The sequence below is a fragment of the Triturus cristatus genome, chromosome 5_2, assembly GCF_964204655.1.
Source record: "Triturus cristatus chromosome 5_2, aTriCri1.1, whole genome shotgun sequence".
Classification (NCBI taxonomy): Eukaryota; Metazoa; Chordata; class Amphibia; order Caudata; family Salamandridae; genus Triturus; species Triturus cristatus.
The window spans coordinates 553,142,727-553,157,401 of NC_140588.1; the positions used below are offsets into that span (position 1 = coordinate 553,142,727).

Sequence of the window (14,675 nt, forward strand, 5' to 3'; positions counted from 1 at the left end):
GATTTACAACAGTTGATCTCCAATCGTAAAATATAAGCTTTTGGTCGGAGGCATGACAGGTACTGATCAAATTCTCATTTTTGAACTTCATTCACAAATCATATGATATGCTTTGTATACATCAACTGTATTGTTGGATCAATAATGAGTAAAAAGTGACTATCTCAATTTCAGGACATATAAAAGAGAAAGAAGTAGAAACTCATGTTTCAAATGCTGAGAGGCAACAACTGTTCATGATTTTCACCTCCACTAATTATATTTATTTTTATAATCTATATGTTTATATGTTCCTATAAATATACAGAGACATATAGCTATATATACAGAGATACATATGTACAGGTTGATTTTTACATGTTTATAAGTAAATGTGATGTTGTTCCAAATAAAACTTCTAAGAACTGAATGGAAAAGAAAATTGTAATGTTCAGATAAGTCCCACTGAAATTTGTACTCAGATCCCTGTTTTCAGTCTCCAGAGTGCTAACCACGACACCATCCACCCTCCCGTACCAGGGTGAGCTTTCCATTTTGACAGAAGAGATTTGCCTCAGGGGGCAACTTATCTTTCATTGAAAAATATTATCTCACATAAAAACCACTGTTCAACAGAGTTATAACGTTATTTGAGTCTTTTGGGCAACATCCTTCCCCAACATAGTTCAATATGCAAAAGTTTACCAGAATAGGAAAGCAATCCAATTCAGTTTCTCTTTGACAGTAGAATATTAAAAACTTTGACATTTCCACATTGCTGCAGCAGTTTGCACTCCTTTCACATGGGAGGTTCCATGGTGTAATGGTTAGCACTTTGGACTTTGAATCCAATGATCCGAGTTCAAATCTCGGTGGGACCATTTTATGACTCTTGACCAAATCATTATCTTTCAAGTGTATTCATTAATATCACATATCTAATACCGGTAGGGTGAAAAATTAATTTATTGATTATACTCTAAAAGTTTACTAGATGTGAGCAAATAATAGAATTTTTACAATACCTGGAAACTAAATGGCTCAAAATAATGAGAGATTTTACAAACTCACTCTGGTTTCTCAAACTCATCACAGGGGCCTGATGCACGACATTACTTTTTAAAATCTTACTGTTATTGATAAGGGGAACAAGGAACTTTTTAATTGCAAAGCATTCATTAAAACAAAACTTGAGGAGTCAAACTTTGTATTACGGGGACCGAAGATGTGCAGTTTGAATAATATTCTTGAAATTCAGACGTACAAAGATTTTACACACTGATTTTCAACAGTAAATCCACAACCAATAAAGTTGAATCTTTTGAAAGACATGTCAAAGGTGTGAATCTGAAATTCACTTTCAAAGAAATTCACAATGAAATGCACTGTGTAAGTCCAGCATGTTGTCAGCTAAGAAATCAGCAAAAATGAACTATCTCATTACTGGCCATATAGATGAGAAAGGAAAATAAACTCATGTTTACAATGTGGATGTGAAAGAACAGTTTCTAGGTTCAGCTTCAATATTTATGTTTATGAATAATTGATATGTTCATATTGTCTAACAGCTATCTAGATGGATAAAGCTATGTATGCATCTATACATACTTATGCGTTCAAACGCATCAGTATAAAACGTTGATATTAGGTTTTTTCTAGACCAAATTCTAAAAAATGAGTTAAACAGTGAATCTCATAATTGTAGTAGGTCCCACCGAGATTTGAACTCGGATCGCTGGATTCAGAGTGCTAACCATTACACCTTGGAACCCTCTCACACAAGAGTGCCTTTTCCATTGAGACAAAAGAGAGCGCATCAGTGATGTCCTTCTCTTATATTGATAAAAAGATATCTCATTTGAATGGTCATAGTGGATAGAGATTTAATGTGATTTGATTCTTTTCAGCTATATTCTCTATAAAAGTGTTAAATATTCAAATGTTTATCTGAATATAAAAGTTATATCACAATGTTCATCTTTGCCTGTAGCATAATAAAACAGTCTACATTTCCAGACTACTGAAGCAATGTCTCTGTCTCCTGCATGGGTGGCTCGATAGAGCAATGGTTGGCAATTTGGACTTTGCATCCAATGATCCGATTTGAAACCTTGGAGGGACTTTTTTTATTACTCTTGAGCTTTTCCATTTCTTCATCTTTGTTCATTGATAGCTCAAATTCAACACCAGTAGGTTGAAAGAGTCAATTATTGAATGCTTTCAAAATGTCCATCAGCTTGAACAAGTTACATCAATACAAACTTTACAATACTTTGACATCAAATTTCTTCACAAAGTAGTTAGCCATTATAAAATCATATCCTGATTTTCTCAAACGCATTTCAGACGGGTGATTCACAGCATGACTTTTTTAAGCGTTCCCGCTATTGATAAGGCAAAAATAGCACATTTTGAATGAGAAGTTTTCTTCAATCAAACATAGAGGAACCCAAATGATGATCTCATTCAGCTAGTAAAAATGTTGTTTTATATTAGTATGGAAATCGTGAAAAGAAAATGTTTTTCATGCTGATTTACAACAGTTGATCTCCAATCGTAAAATATAAGCTTTTGGTCGGAGGCATGACAGGTACTGATCAAATTCTCATTTTTGAACTTCATTCACAAATCATATGATATGCTTTGTATACATCAACTGTATTGTTGGATCAATAATGAGTAAAAAGTGACTATCTCAATTTCAGGACATATAAAAGAGAAAGAAGTAGAAACTCATGTTTCAAATGCTGAGAGGCAACAACTGTTCATGATTTTCACCTCCACTAATTATATTTATTTTTATAATCTATATGTTTATATGTTCCTATAAATATACAGAGACATATAGCTATATATACAGAGATACATATGTACAGGTTGATTTTTACATGTTTATAAGTAAATGTGATGTTGTTCCAAATAAAACTTCTAAGAACTGAATGGAAAAGAAAATTGTAATGTTCAGATAAGTCCCACTGAAATTTGTACTCAGATCCCTGTTTTCAGTCTCCAGAGTGCTAACCACGACACCATCCACCCTCCCGTACCAGGGTGAGCTTTCCATTTTGACAGAAGAGATTTGCCTCAGGGGGCAACTTATCTTTCATTGAAAAATATTATCTCACATAAAAACCACTGTTCAACAGAGTTATAACGTTATTTGAGTCTTTTGGGCAACATCCTTCCCCAACATAGTTCAATATGCAAAAGTTTACCAGAATAGGAAAGCAATCCAATTCAGTTTCTCTTTGACAGTAGAATATTAAAAACTTTGACATTTCCACATTGCTGCAGCAGTTTGCACTCCTTTTACATGGGAGGTTCCATGGTGTAATGGTTAGCACTTTGGACTTTGAATCCAATGATCCGAGTTCAAATCTCGGTGGGACCATTTTATGACTCTTGACCAAATCATTTTCTTTCAAGTGTATTCATTAATATCACATATCTAATACCGGTAGGGTGAAAAATTAATTTATTGATTATACTCTAAAAGTTTACTAGATGTGAGCAAATAATAGAATTTTTACAATACCTGGAAACTAAATGGCTCAAAATAATGAGAGATTTTACAAACTCACTCTGGTTTCTCAAACTCATCACAGGGGCCTGATGCACGACATTACTTTTTAAAATCTTACTGTTATTGATAAGGGGAACAAGGAACTTTTTAATTGCAAAGCATTCATTAAAACAAAACTTGAGGAGTCAAACTTTGTATTACGGGGACCGAAGATGTGCAGTTTGAATAATATTCTTGAAATTCAGACGTACAAAGATTTTACACACTGATTTTCAACAGTAAATCCACAACCAATAAAGTTGAATCTTTTGAAAGACATGTCAAAGGTGTGAATCTGAAATTCACTTTCAAAGAAATTCACAATGAAATGCACTGTGTAAGTCCAGCATGTTGTCAGCTAAGAAATCAGCAAAAATGAACTATCTCATTACTGGCCATATAGATGAGAAAGGAAAATAAACTCATGTTTACAATGTGGATGTGAAAGAACAGTTTCTAGGTTCAGCTTCAATATTTATGTTTATGAATAATTGATATGTTCATATTGTCTAACAGCTATCTAGATGGATAAAGCTATGTATGCATCTATACATACTTATGCGTTCAAACGCATCAGTATAAAACGTTGATATTAGGTTTTTTCTAGACCAAATTCTAAAAAATGAGTTAAACAGTGAATCTCATAATTGTAGTAGGTCCCACCGAGATTTGAACTCGGATCGCTGGATTCAGAGTGCTAACCATTACACCTTGGAACCCTCTCACACAAGAGTGCCTTTTCCATTGAGACAAAAGAGAGCGCATCAGTGATGTCCTTCTCTTATATTGATAAAAAGATATCTCATTTGAATGGTCATAGTGGATAGAGATTTAATGTGATTTGATTCTTTTCAGCTATATTCTCTATAAAAGTGTTAAATATTCAAATGTTTATCTGAATATAAAAGTTATATCACAATGTTCATCTTTGCCTGTAGCATAATAAAACAGTCTACATTTCCAGACTACTGAAGCAATGTCTCTGTCTCCTGCATGGGTGGCTCGATAGAGCAATGGTTGGCAATTTGGACTTTGCATCCAATGATCCGATTTGAAACCTTGGAGGGACTTTTTTTATTACTCTTGAGCTTTTCCATTTCTTCATCTTTGTTCATTGATAGCTCAAACTCAACACCAGTAGGTTGAAAGAGTCAATTATTGAATGCTTTCAAAATGTCCATCAGCTTGAACAAGTTACATCAATACAAACTTTACAATACTTTGACATCAAATTTCTTCACAAAGTAGTTAGCCATTATAAAATCATATCCTGATTTTCTCAAACGCATTTCAGACGGGTGATTCACAGCATGACTTTTTTAAGCGTTCCCGCTATTGATAAGGCAAAAATAGCACATTTTGAATGAGAAGTTTTCTTCAATCAAACATAGAGGAACCCAAATGATGATCTCATTCAGCTAGTAAAAATGTTGTTTTATATTAGTATGGAAATCGTGAAAAGAAAATGTTTTTCATGCTGATTTACAACAGTTGATCTCCAATCGTAAAATATAAGCTTTTGGTCGGAGGCATGACAGGTACTGATCAAATTCTCATTTTTGAACTTCATTCACAAATCATATGATATGCTTTGTATACATCAACTGTATTGTTGGATCAATAATGAGTAAAAAGTGACTATCTCAATTTCAGGACATATAAAAGAGAAAGAAGTAGAAACTCATGTTTCAAATGCTGAGAGGCAACAACTGTTCATGATTTTCACCTCCACTAATTATATTTATTTTTATAATCTATATGTTTATATGTTCCTATAAATATACAGAGACATATAGCTATATATACAGAGATACATATGTACAGGTTGATTTTTACATGTTTATAAGTAAATGTGATGTTGTTCCAAATAAAACTTCTAAGAACTGAATGGAAAAGAAAATTGTAATGTTCAGATAAGTCCCACTGAAATTTGTACTCAGATCCCTGTTTTCAGTCTCCAGAGTGCTAACCACGACACCATCCACCCTCCCGTACCAGGGTGAGCTTTCCATTTTGACAGAAGAGATTTGCCTCAGGGGGCAACTTATCTTTCATTGAAAAATATTATCTCACATAAAAACCACTGTTCAACAGAGTTATAACGTTATTTGAGTCTTTTGGGCAACATCCTTCCCCAACATAGTTCAATATGCAAAAGTTTACCAGAATAGGAAAGCAATCCAATTCAGTTTCTCTTTGACAGTAGAATATTAAAAACTTTGACATTTCCACATTGCTGCAGCAGTTTGCACTCCTTTCACATGGGAGGTTCCATGGTGTAATGGTTAGCACTTTGGACTTTGAATCCAATGATCCGAGTTCAAATCTCGGTGGGACCATTTTATGACTCTTGACCAAATCATTTTCTTTCAAGTGTATTCATTAATATCACATATCTAATACCGGTAGGGTGAAAAATTAATTTATTGATTATACTCTAAAAGTTTACTAGATGTGAGCAAATAATAGAATTTTTACAATACCTGGAAACTAAATGGCTCAAAATAATGAGAGATTTTACAAACTCACTCTGGTTTCTCAAACTCATCACAGGGGCCTGATGCACGACATTACTTTTTAAAATCTTACTGTTATTGATAAGGGGAACAAGGAACTTTTTAATTGCAAAGCATTCATTAAAACAAAACTTGAGGAGTCAAACTTTGTATTACGGGGACCGAAGATGTGCAGTTTGAATAATATTCTTGAAATTCAGACGTACAAAGATTTTACACACTGATTTTCAACAGTAAATCCACAACCAATAAAGTTGAATCTTTTGAAAGACATGTCAAAGGTGTGAATCTGAAATTCACTTTCAAAGAAATTCACAATGAAATGCACTGTGTAAGTCCAGCATGTTGTCAGCTAAGAAATCAGCAAAAATGAACTATCTCATTACTGGCCATATAGATGAGAAAGGAAAATAAACTCATGTTTACAATGTGGATGTGAAAGAACAGTTTCTAGGTTCAGCTTCAATATTTATGTTTATGAATAATTGATATGTTCATATTGTCTAACAGCTATCTAGATGGATAAAGCTATGTATGCATCTATACATACTTATGCGTTCAAACGCATCAGTATAAAACGTTGATATTAGGTTTTTTCTAGACCAAATTCTAAAAAATGAGTTAAACAGTGAATCTCATAATTGTAGTAGGTCCCACCGAGATTTGAACTCGGATCGCTGGATTCAGAGTGCTAACCATTACACCTTGGAACCCTCTCACACAAGAGTGCCTTTTCCATTGAGACAAAAGAGAGCGCATCAGTGATGTCCTTCTCTTATATTGATAAAAAGATATCTCATTTGAATGGTCATAGTGGATAGAGATTTAATGTGATTTGATTCTTTTCAGCTATATTCTCTATAAAAGTGTTAAATATTCAAATGTTTATCTGAATATAAAAGTTATATCACAATGTTCATCTTTGCCTGTAGCATAATAAAACAGTCTACATTTCCAGACTACTGAAGCAATGTCTCTGTCTCCTGCATGGGTGGCTCGATAGAGCAATGGTTGGCAATTTGGACTTTGCATCCAATGATCCGATTTGAAACCTTGGAGGGACTTTTTTTATTACTCTTGAGCTTTTCCATTTCTTCATCTTTGTTCATTGATAGCTCAAATCCAACACCAGTAGGTTGAAAGAGTCAATTATTGAATGCTTTCAAAATGTCCATCAGCTTGAACAAGTTACATCAATACAAACTTTACAATACTTTGACATCAAATTTCTTCACAAAGTAGTTAGCCATTATAAAATCATATCCTGATTTTCTCAAACGCATTTCAGACGGGTGATTCACAGCATCACTTTTTCAAGCTTTCCCGCTATTGATAAGGCGAAAATAGCACATTTTGAATGAGAAGTTTTCTTCAATCAAACATAGAGGAACCCAAATGATGATCTCATTCAGCTAGTAAAAATGTTGTTTTATATTAGTATGGAAATCGTGAAAAGAAAATGTTTTTCATGCTGATTTACAACAGTTGATCTCCAATCGTAAAATATAAGCTTTTGGTCGGAGGCATGACAGGTACTGATCAAATTCTCATTTTTGAACTTTATTCACAAATCATATGATATGCTTTGTATACATCAACTGTATTGTTGGATCAATAATGAGTAAAAAGTGACTATCTCAATTTCAGGACATATAAAAGAGAAAGAAGTAGAAACTCATGTTTCAAATGCTGAGAGGCAACAACTGTTCATGATTTTCACCTCCACTAATTATATTTATTTTTATAATCTATATGTTTATATGTTCCTATAAATATACAGAGACATATAGCTATATATACAGAGATACATATGTACAGGTTGATTTTTACATGTTTATAAGTAAATGTGATGTTGTTCCAAATAAAACTTCTAAGAACTGAATGGAAAAGAAAATTGTAATGTTCAGATAAGTCCCACTGAAATTTGTACTCAGATCCCTGTTTTCAGTCTCCAGAGTGCTAACCACGACACCATCCACCCTCCCGTACCAGGGTGAGCTTTCCATTTTGACAGAAGAGATTTGCCTCAGGGGGCAACTTATCTTTCATTGAAAAATATTATCTCACATAAAAACCACTGTTCAACAGAGTTATAACGTTATTTGAGTCTTTTGGGCAACATCCTTCCCCAACATAGTTCAATATGCAAAAGTTTACCAGAATAGGAAAGCAATCCAATTCAGTTTCTCTTTGACAGTAGAATATTAAAAACTTTGACATTTCCACATTGCTGCAGCAGTTTGCACTCCTTTCACATGGGAGGTTCCATGGTGTAATGGTTAGCACTTTGGACTTTGAATCCAATGATCCGAGTTCAAATCTCGGTGGGACCATTTTATGACTCTTGACCAAATCATTTTCTTTCAAGTGTATTCATTAATATCACATATCTAATACCGGTAGGGTGAAAAATTAATTTATTGATTATACTCTAAAAGTTTACTAGATGTGAGCAAATAATAGAATTTTTACAATACCTGGAAACTAAATGGCTCAAAATAATGAGAGATTTTACAAACTCACTCTGGTTTCTCAAACTCATCACAGGGGCCTGATGCACGACATTACTTTTTAAAATCTTACTGTTATTGATAAGGGGAACAAGGAACTTTTTAATTGCAAAGCATTCATTAAAACAAAACTTGAGGAGTCAAACTTTGTATTACGGGGACCGAAGATGTGCAGTTTGAATAATATTCTTGAAATTCAGACGTACAAAGATTTTACACACTGATTTTCAACAGTAAATCCACAACCAATAAAGTTGAATCTTTTGAAAGACATGTCAAAGGTGTGAATCTGAAATTCACTTTCAAAGAAATTCACAATGAAATGCACTGTGTAAGTCCAGCATGTTGTCAGCTGAGAAATCAGCAAAAATGAACTATCTCATTACTGGCCATATAGATGAGAAAGGAAAATAAACTCATGTTTACAATGTGGATGTGAAAGAACAGTTTCTAGGTTCAGCTTCAATATTTATGTTTATGAATAATTGATATGTTCATATTGTCTAACAGCTATCTAGATGGATAAAGCTATGTATGCATCTATACATACTTATGCGTTCAAACGCATCAGTATAAAACGTTGATATTAGGTTTTTTCTAGACCAAATTCTAAAAAATGAGTTAAACAGTGAATCTCATAATTGTAGTAGGTCCCACCGAGATTTGAACTCGGATCGCTGGATTCAGAGTGCTAACCATTACACCTTGGAACCCTCTCACACAAGAGTGCCTTTTCCATTGAGACAAAAGAGAGCGCATCAGTGATGTCCTTCTCTTATATTGATAAAAAGATATCTCATTTGAATGGTCATAGTGGATAGAGATTTAATGTGATTTGATTCTTTTCAGCTATATTCTCTATAAAAGTGTTAAATATTCAAATGTTTATCTGAATATAAAAGTTATATCACAATGTTCATCTTTGCCTGTAGCATAATAAAACAGTCTACATTTCCAGACTACTGAAGCAATGTCTCTGTCTCCTGCATGGGTGGCTCGATAGAGCAATGGTTGGCAATTTGGACTTTGCATCCAATGATCCGATTTGAAACCTTGGAGGGACTTTTTTTATTACTCTTGAGCTTTTCCATTTCTTCATCTTTGTTCATTGATAGCTCAAATCCAACACCAGTAGGTTGAAAGAGTCAATTATTGAATGCTTTCAAAATGTCCATCAGCTTGAACAAGTTACATCAATACAAACTTTACAATACATTGACATCAAATTTCTTCACAAAGTAGTTAGCCATTATAAAATCATATCCTGATTTTCTCAAACGCATTTCAGACGGGTGATTCACAGCATCACTTTTTCAAGCTTTCCCGCTATTGATAAGGCGAAAATAGCACATTTTGAATGAGAAGTTTTCTTCAATCAAACATAGAGGAACCCAAATGATGATCTCATTCAGCTAGTAAAAATGTTGTTTTATATTAGTATGGAAATCGTGAAAAGAAAATGTTTTTCATGCTGATTTACAACAGTTGATCTCCAATCGTAAAATATAAGCTTTTGGTCGGAGGCATGACAGGTACTGATCAAATTCTCATTTTTGAACTTTATTCACAAATCATATGATATGCTTTGTATACATCAACTGTATTGTTGGATCAATAATGAGTAAAAAGTGACTATCTCAATTTCAGGACATATAAAAGAGAAAGAAGTAGAAACTCATGTTTCAAATGCTGAGAGGCAACAACTGTTCATGATTTTCACCTCCACTAATTATATTTATTTTTATAATCTATATGTTTATATGTTCCTATAAATATACAGAGACATATAGCTATATATACAGAGATACATATGTACAGGTTGATTTTTACATGTTTATAAGTAAATGTGATGTTGTTCCAAATAAAACTTCTAAGAACTGAATGGAAAAGAAAATTGTAATGTTCAGATAAGTCCCACTGAAATTTGTACTCAGATCCCTGTTTTCAGTCTCCAGAGTGCTAACCACGACACCATCCACCCTCCCGTACCAGGGTGAGCTTTCCATTTTGACAGAAGAGATTTGCCTCAGGGGGCAACTTATCTTTCATTGAAAAATATTATCTCACATAAAAACCACTGTTCAACAGAGTTATAACGTTATTTGAGTCTTTTGGGCAACATCCTTCCCCAACATAGTTCAATATGCAAAAGTTTACCAGAATAGGAAAGCAATCCAATTCAGTTTCTCTTTGACAGTAGAATATTAAAAACTTTGACATTTCCACATTGCTGCAGCAGTTTGCACTCCTTTCACATGGGAGGTTCCATGGTGTAATGGTTAGCACTTTGGACTTTGAATCCAATGATCCGAGTTCAAATCTCGGTGGGACCATTTTATGACTCTTGACCAAATCATTTTCTTTCAAGTGTATTCATTAATATCACATATCTAATACCGGTAGGGTGAAAAATTAATTTATTGATTATACTCTAAAAGTTTACTAGATGTGAGCAAATAATAGAATTTTTACAATACCTGGAAACTAAATGGCTCAAAATAATGAGAGATTTTACAAACTCACTCTGGTTTCTCAAACTCATCACAGGGGCCTGATGCACGACATTACTTTTTAAAATCTTACTGTTATTGATAAGGGGAACAAGGAACTTTTTAATTGCAAAGCATTCATTAAAACAAAACTTGAGGAGTCAAACTTTGTATTACGGGGACCGAAGATGTGCAGTTTGAATAATATTCTTGAAATTCAGACGTACAAAGATTTTACACACTGATTTTCAACAGTAAATCCACAACCAATAAAGTTGAATCTTTTGAAAGACATGTCAAAGGTGTGAATCTGAAATTCACTTTCAAAGAAATTCACAATGAAATGCACTGTGTAAGTCCAGCATGTTGTCAGCTAAGAAATCAGCAAAAATGAACTATCTCATTACTGGCCATATAGATGAGAAAGGAAAATAAACTCATGTTTACAATGTGGATGTGAAAGAACAGTTTCTAGGTTCAGCTTCAATATTTATGTTTATGAATAATTGATATGTTCATATTGTCTAACAGCTATCTAGATGGATAAAGCTATGTATGCATCTATACATACTTATGCGTTCAAACGCATCAGTATAAAACGTTGATATTAGGTTTTTTCTAGACCAAATTCTAAAAAATGAGTTAAACAGTGAATCTCATAATTGTAGTAGGTCCCACCGAGATTTGAACTCGGATCGCTGGATTCAGAGTGCTAACCATTACACCTTGGAACCCTCTCACACAAGAGTGCCTTTTCCATTGAGACAAAAGAGAGCGCATCAGTGATGTCCTTCTCTTATATTGATAAAAAGATATCTCATTTGAATGGTCATAGTGGATAGAGATTTAATGTGATTTGATTCTTTTCAGCTATATTCTCTATAAAAGTGTTAAATATTCAAATGTTTATCTGAATATAAAAGTTATATCACAATGTTCATCTTTGCCTGTAGCATAATAAAACAGTCTACATTTCCAGACTACTGAAGCAATGTCTCTGTCTCCTGCATGGGTGGCTCGATAGAGCAATGGTTGGCAATTTGGACTTTGCATCCAATGATCCGATTTGAAACCTTGGAGGGACTTTTTTTATTACTCTTGAGCTTTTCCATTTCTTCATCTTTGTTCATTGATAGCTCAAATTCAACACCAGTAGGTTGAAAGAGTCAATTATTGAATGCTTTCAAAATGTCCATCAGCTTGAACAAGTTACATCAATACAAACTTTACAATACTTTGACATCAAATTTCTTCACAAAGTAGTTAGCCATTATAAAATCATATCCTGATTTTCTCAAACGCATTTCAGACGGGTGATTCACAGCATGACTTTTTTAAGCGTTCCCGCTATTGATAAGGCAAAAATAGCACATTTTGAATGAGAAGTTTTCTTCAATCAAACATAGAGGAACCCAAATGATGATCTCATTCAGCTAGTAAAAATGTTGTTTTATATTAGTATGGAAATCGTGAAAAGAAAATGTTTTTCATGCTGATTTACAACAGTTGATCTCCAATCGTAAAATATAAGCTTTTGGTCGGAGGCATGACAGGTACTGATCAAATTCTCATTTTTGAACTTCATTCACAAATCATATGATATGCTTTGTATACATCAACTGTATTGTTGGATCAATAATGAGTAAAAAGTGACTATCTCAATTTCAGGACATATAAAAGAGAAAGAAGTAGAAACTCATGTTTCAAATGCTGAGAGGCAACAACTGTTCATGATTTTCACCTCCACTAATTATATTTATTTTTATAATCTATATGTTTATATGTTCCTATAAATATACAGAGACATATAGCTATATATACAGAGATACATATGTACAGGTTGATTTTTACATGTTTATAAGTAAATGTGATGTTGTTCCAAATAAAACTTCTAAGAACTGAATGGAAAAGAAAATTGTAATGTTCAGATAAGTCCCACTGAAATTTGTACTCAGATCCCTGTTTTCAGTCTCCAGAGTGCTAACCACGACACCATCCACCCTCCCGTACCAGGGTGAGCTTTCCATTTTGACAGAAGAGATTTGCCTCAGGGGGCAACTTATCTTTCATTGAAAAATATTATCTCACATAAAAACCACTGTTCAACAGAGTTATAACGTTATTTGAGTCTTTTGGGCAACATCCTTCCCCAACATAGTTCAATATGCAAAAGTTTACCAGAATAGGAAAGCAATCCAATTCAGTTTCTCTTTGACAGTAGAATATTAAAAACTTTGACATTTCCACATTGCTGCAGCAGTTTGCACTCCTTTCACATGGGAGGTTCCATGGTGTAATGGTTAGCACTTTGGACTTTGAATCCAATGATCCGAGTTCAAATCTCGGTGGGACCATTTTATGACTCTTGACCAAATCATTTTCTTTCAAGTGTATTCATTAATATCACATATCTAATACCGGTAGGGTGAAAAATTAATTTATTGATTATACTCTAAAAGTTTACTAGATGTGAGCAAATAATAGAATTTTTACACTACCTGGAAACTAAATGGCTCAAAATAATGAGAGATTTTACAAACTCACTCTGGTTTCTCAAACTCATCACAGGGGCCTGATGCACGACATTACTTTTTAAAATCTTACTGTTATTGATAAGGGGAACAAGGAACTTTTTAATTGCAAAGCATTCATTAAAACAAAACTTGAGGAGTCAAACTTTGTATTACGGGGACCGAAGATGTGCAGTTTGAATAATAATCTTGAAATTCAGACGTACAAAGATTTTACACACTGATTTTCAACAGTAAATCCACAACCAATAAAGTTGAATCTTTTGAAGGACATGTCAAAGGTGTGAATCTGAAATTCACTTTCAAAGAAATTCACAATGAAATGCACTGTGTAAGTCCAGCATGTTGTCAGCTAAGAAATCAGCAAAAATGAACTATCTCATTACTGGCCATATAGATGAGAAAGGAAAATAAACTCATGTTTACAATGTGGATGTGAAAGAACAGTTTCTAGGTTCAGCTTCAATATTTATGTTTATGAATAATTGATATGTTCATATTGTCTAACAGCTATCTAGATGGATAAAGCTATGTATGCATCTATACATACTTATGCGTTCAAACGCATCAGTATAAAACGTTGATATTAGGTTTTTTCTAGACCAAATTCTAAAAAATGAGTTAAACAGTGAATCTCATAATTGTAGTAGGTCCCACCGAGATTTGAACTCGGATCGCTGGATTCAGAGTGCTAACCATTACACCTTGGAACCCTCTCACACAAGAGTGCCTTTTCCATTGAGACAAAAGAGAGCGCATCAGTGATGTCCTTCTCTTATATTGATAAAAAGATATCTCATTTGAATGGTCATAGTGGATAGAGATTTAATGTGATTTGATTCTTTTCAGCTATATTCTCTATAAAAGTGTTAAATATTCAAATGTTTATCTGAATATAAAAGTTATATCACAATGTTCATCTTTGCCTGTAGCATAATAAAACAGTCTACATTTCCAGACTACTGAAGCAATGTCTCTGTCTCCTGCATGGGTGGCTCCATAGAGCAATGGTTGGCAATTTGGACTTTGCATCCAATGATCCGATTTGAAACCTTGGAGGGACTTTTTTTATTACTCTTGAGCTTTTC

At 33.7% G+C, this 14,675-nt stretch overlaps 6 non-coding genes across 6 annotated transcripts; all 6 read left to right on the top strand.

Annotated features, from left to right (window-relative positions):
• The first annotated feature begins 788 nt into the window (after positions 1 to 788).
• Positions 789 to 860, top strand: TRNAQ-UUG (transfer RNA glutamine (anticodon UUG)). The gene has a single exon. It is a non-coding gene; the product is annotated as a tRNA-Gln (tRNA).
• A 2,438-nt stretch (positions 861 to 3,298) lies between these two features.
• On the top strand, positions 3,299 to 3,370 carry TRNAQ-UUG (transfer RNA glutamine (anticodon UUG)). The gene has a single exon. It is a non-coding gene; the product is annotated as a tRNA-Gln (tRNA).
• Positions 3,371 to 5,808: 2,438 nt separating this feature from the next.
• TRNAQ-UUG (transfer RNA glutamine (anticodon UUG)) lies at positions 5,809 to 5,880 on the top strand. The gene has a single exon. It is a non-coding gene; the product is annotated as a tRNA-Gln (tRNA).
• Positions 5,881 to 8,318: 2,438 nt separating this feature from the next.
• On the top strand, positions 8,319 to 8,390 carry TRNAQ-UUG (transfer RNA glutamine (anticodon UUG)). Its single transcript has one exon. It is a non-coding gene; the product is annotated as a tRNA-Gln (tRNA).
• A 2,438-nt stretch (positions 8,391 to 10,828) lies between these two features.
• TRNAQ-UUG (transfer RNA glutamine (anticodon UUG)) lies at positions 10,829 to 10,900 on the top strand. The gene has a single exon. It is a non-coding gene; the product is annotated as a tRNA-Gln (tRNA).
• A 2,438-nt stretch (positions 10,901 to 13,338) lies between these two features.
• Positions 13,339 to 13,410, top strand: TRNAQ-UUG (transfer RNA glutamine (anticodon UUG)). The gene has a single exon. It is a non-coding gene; the product is annotated as a tRNA-Gln (tRNA).
• The last annotated feature ends 1,265 nt before the right edge of the window (positions 13,411 to 14,675 follow it).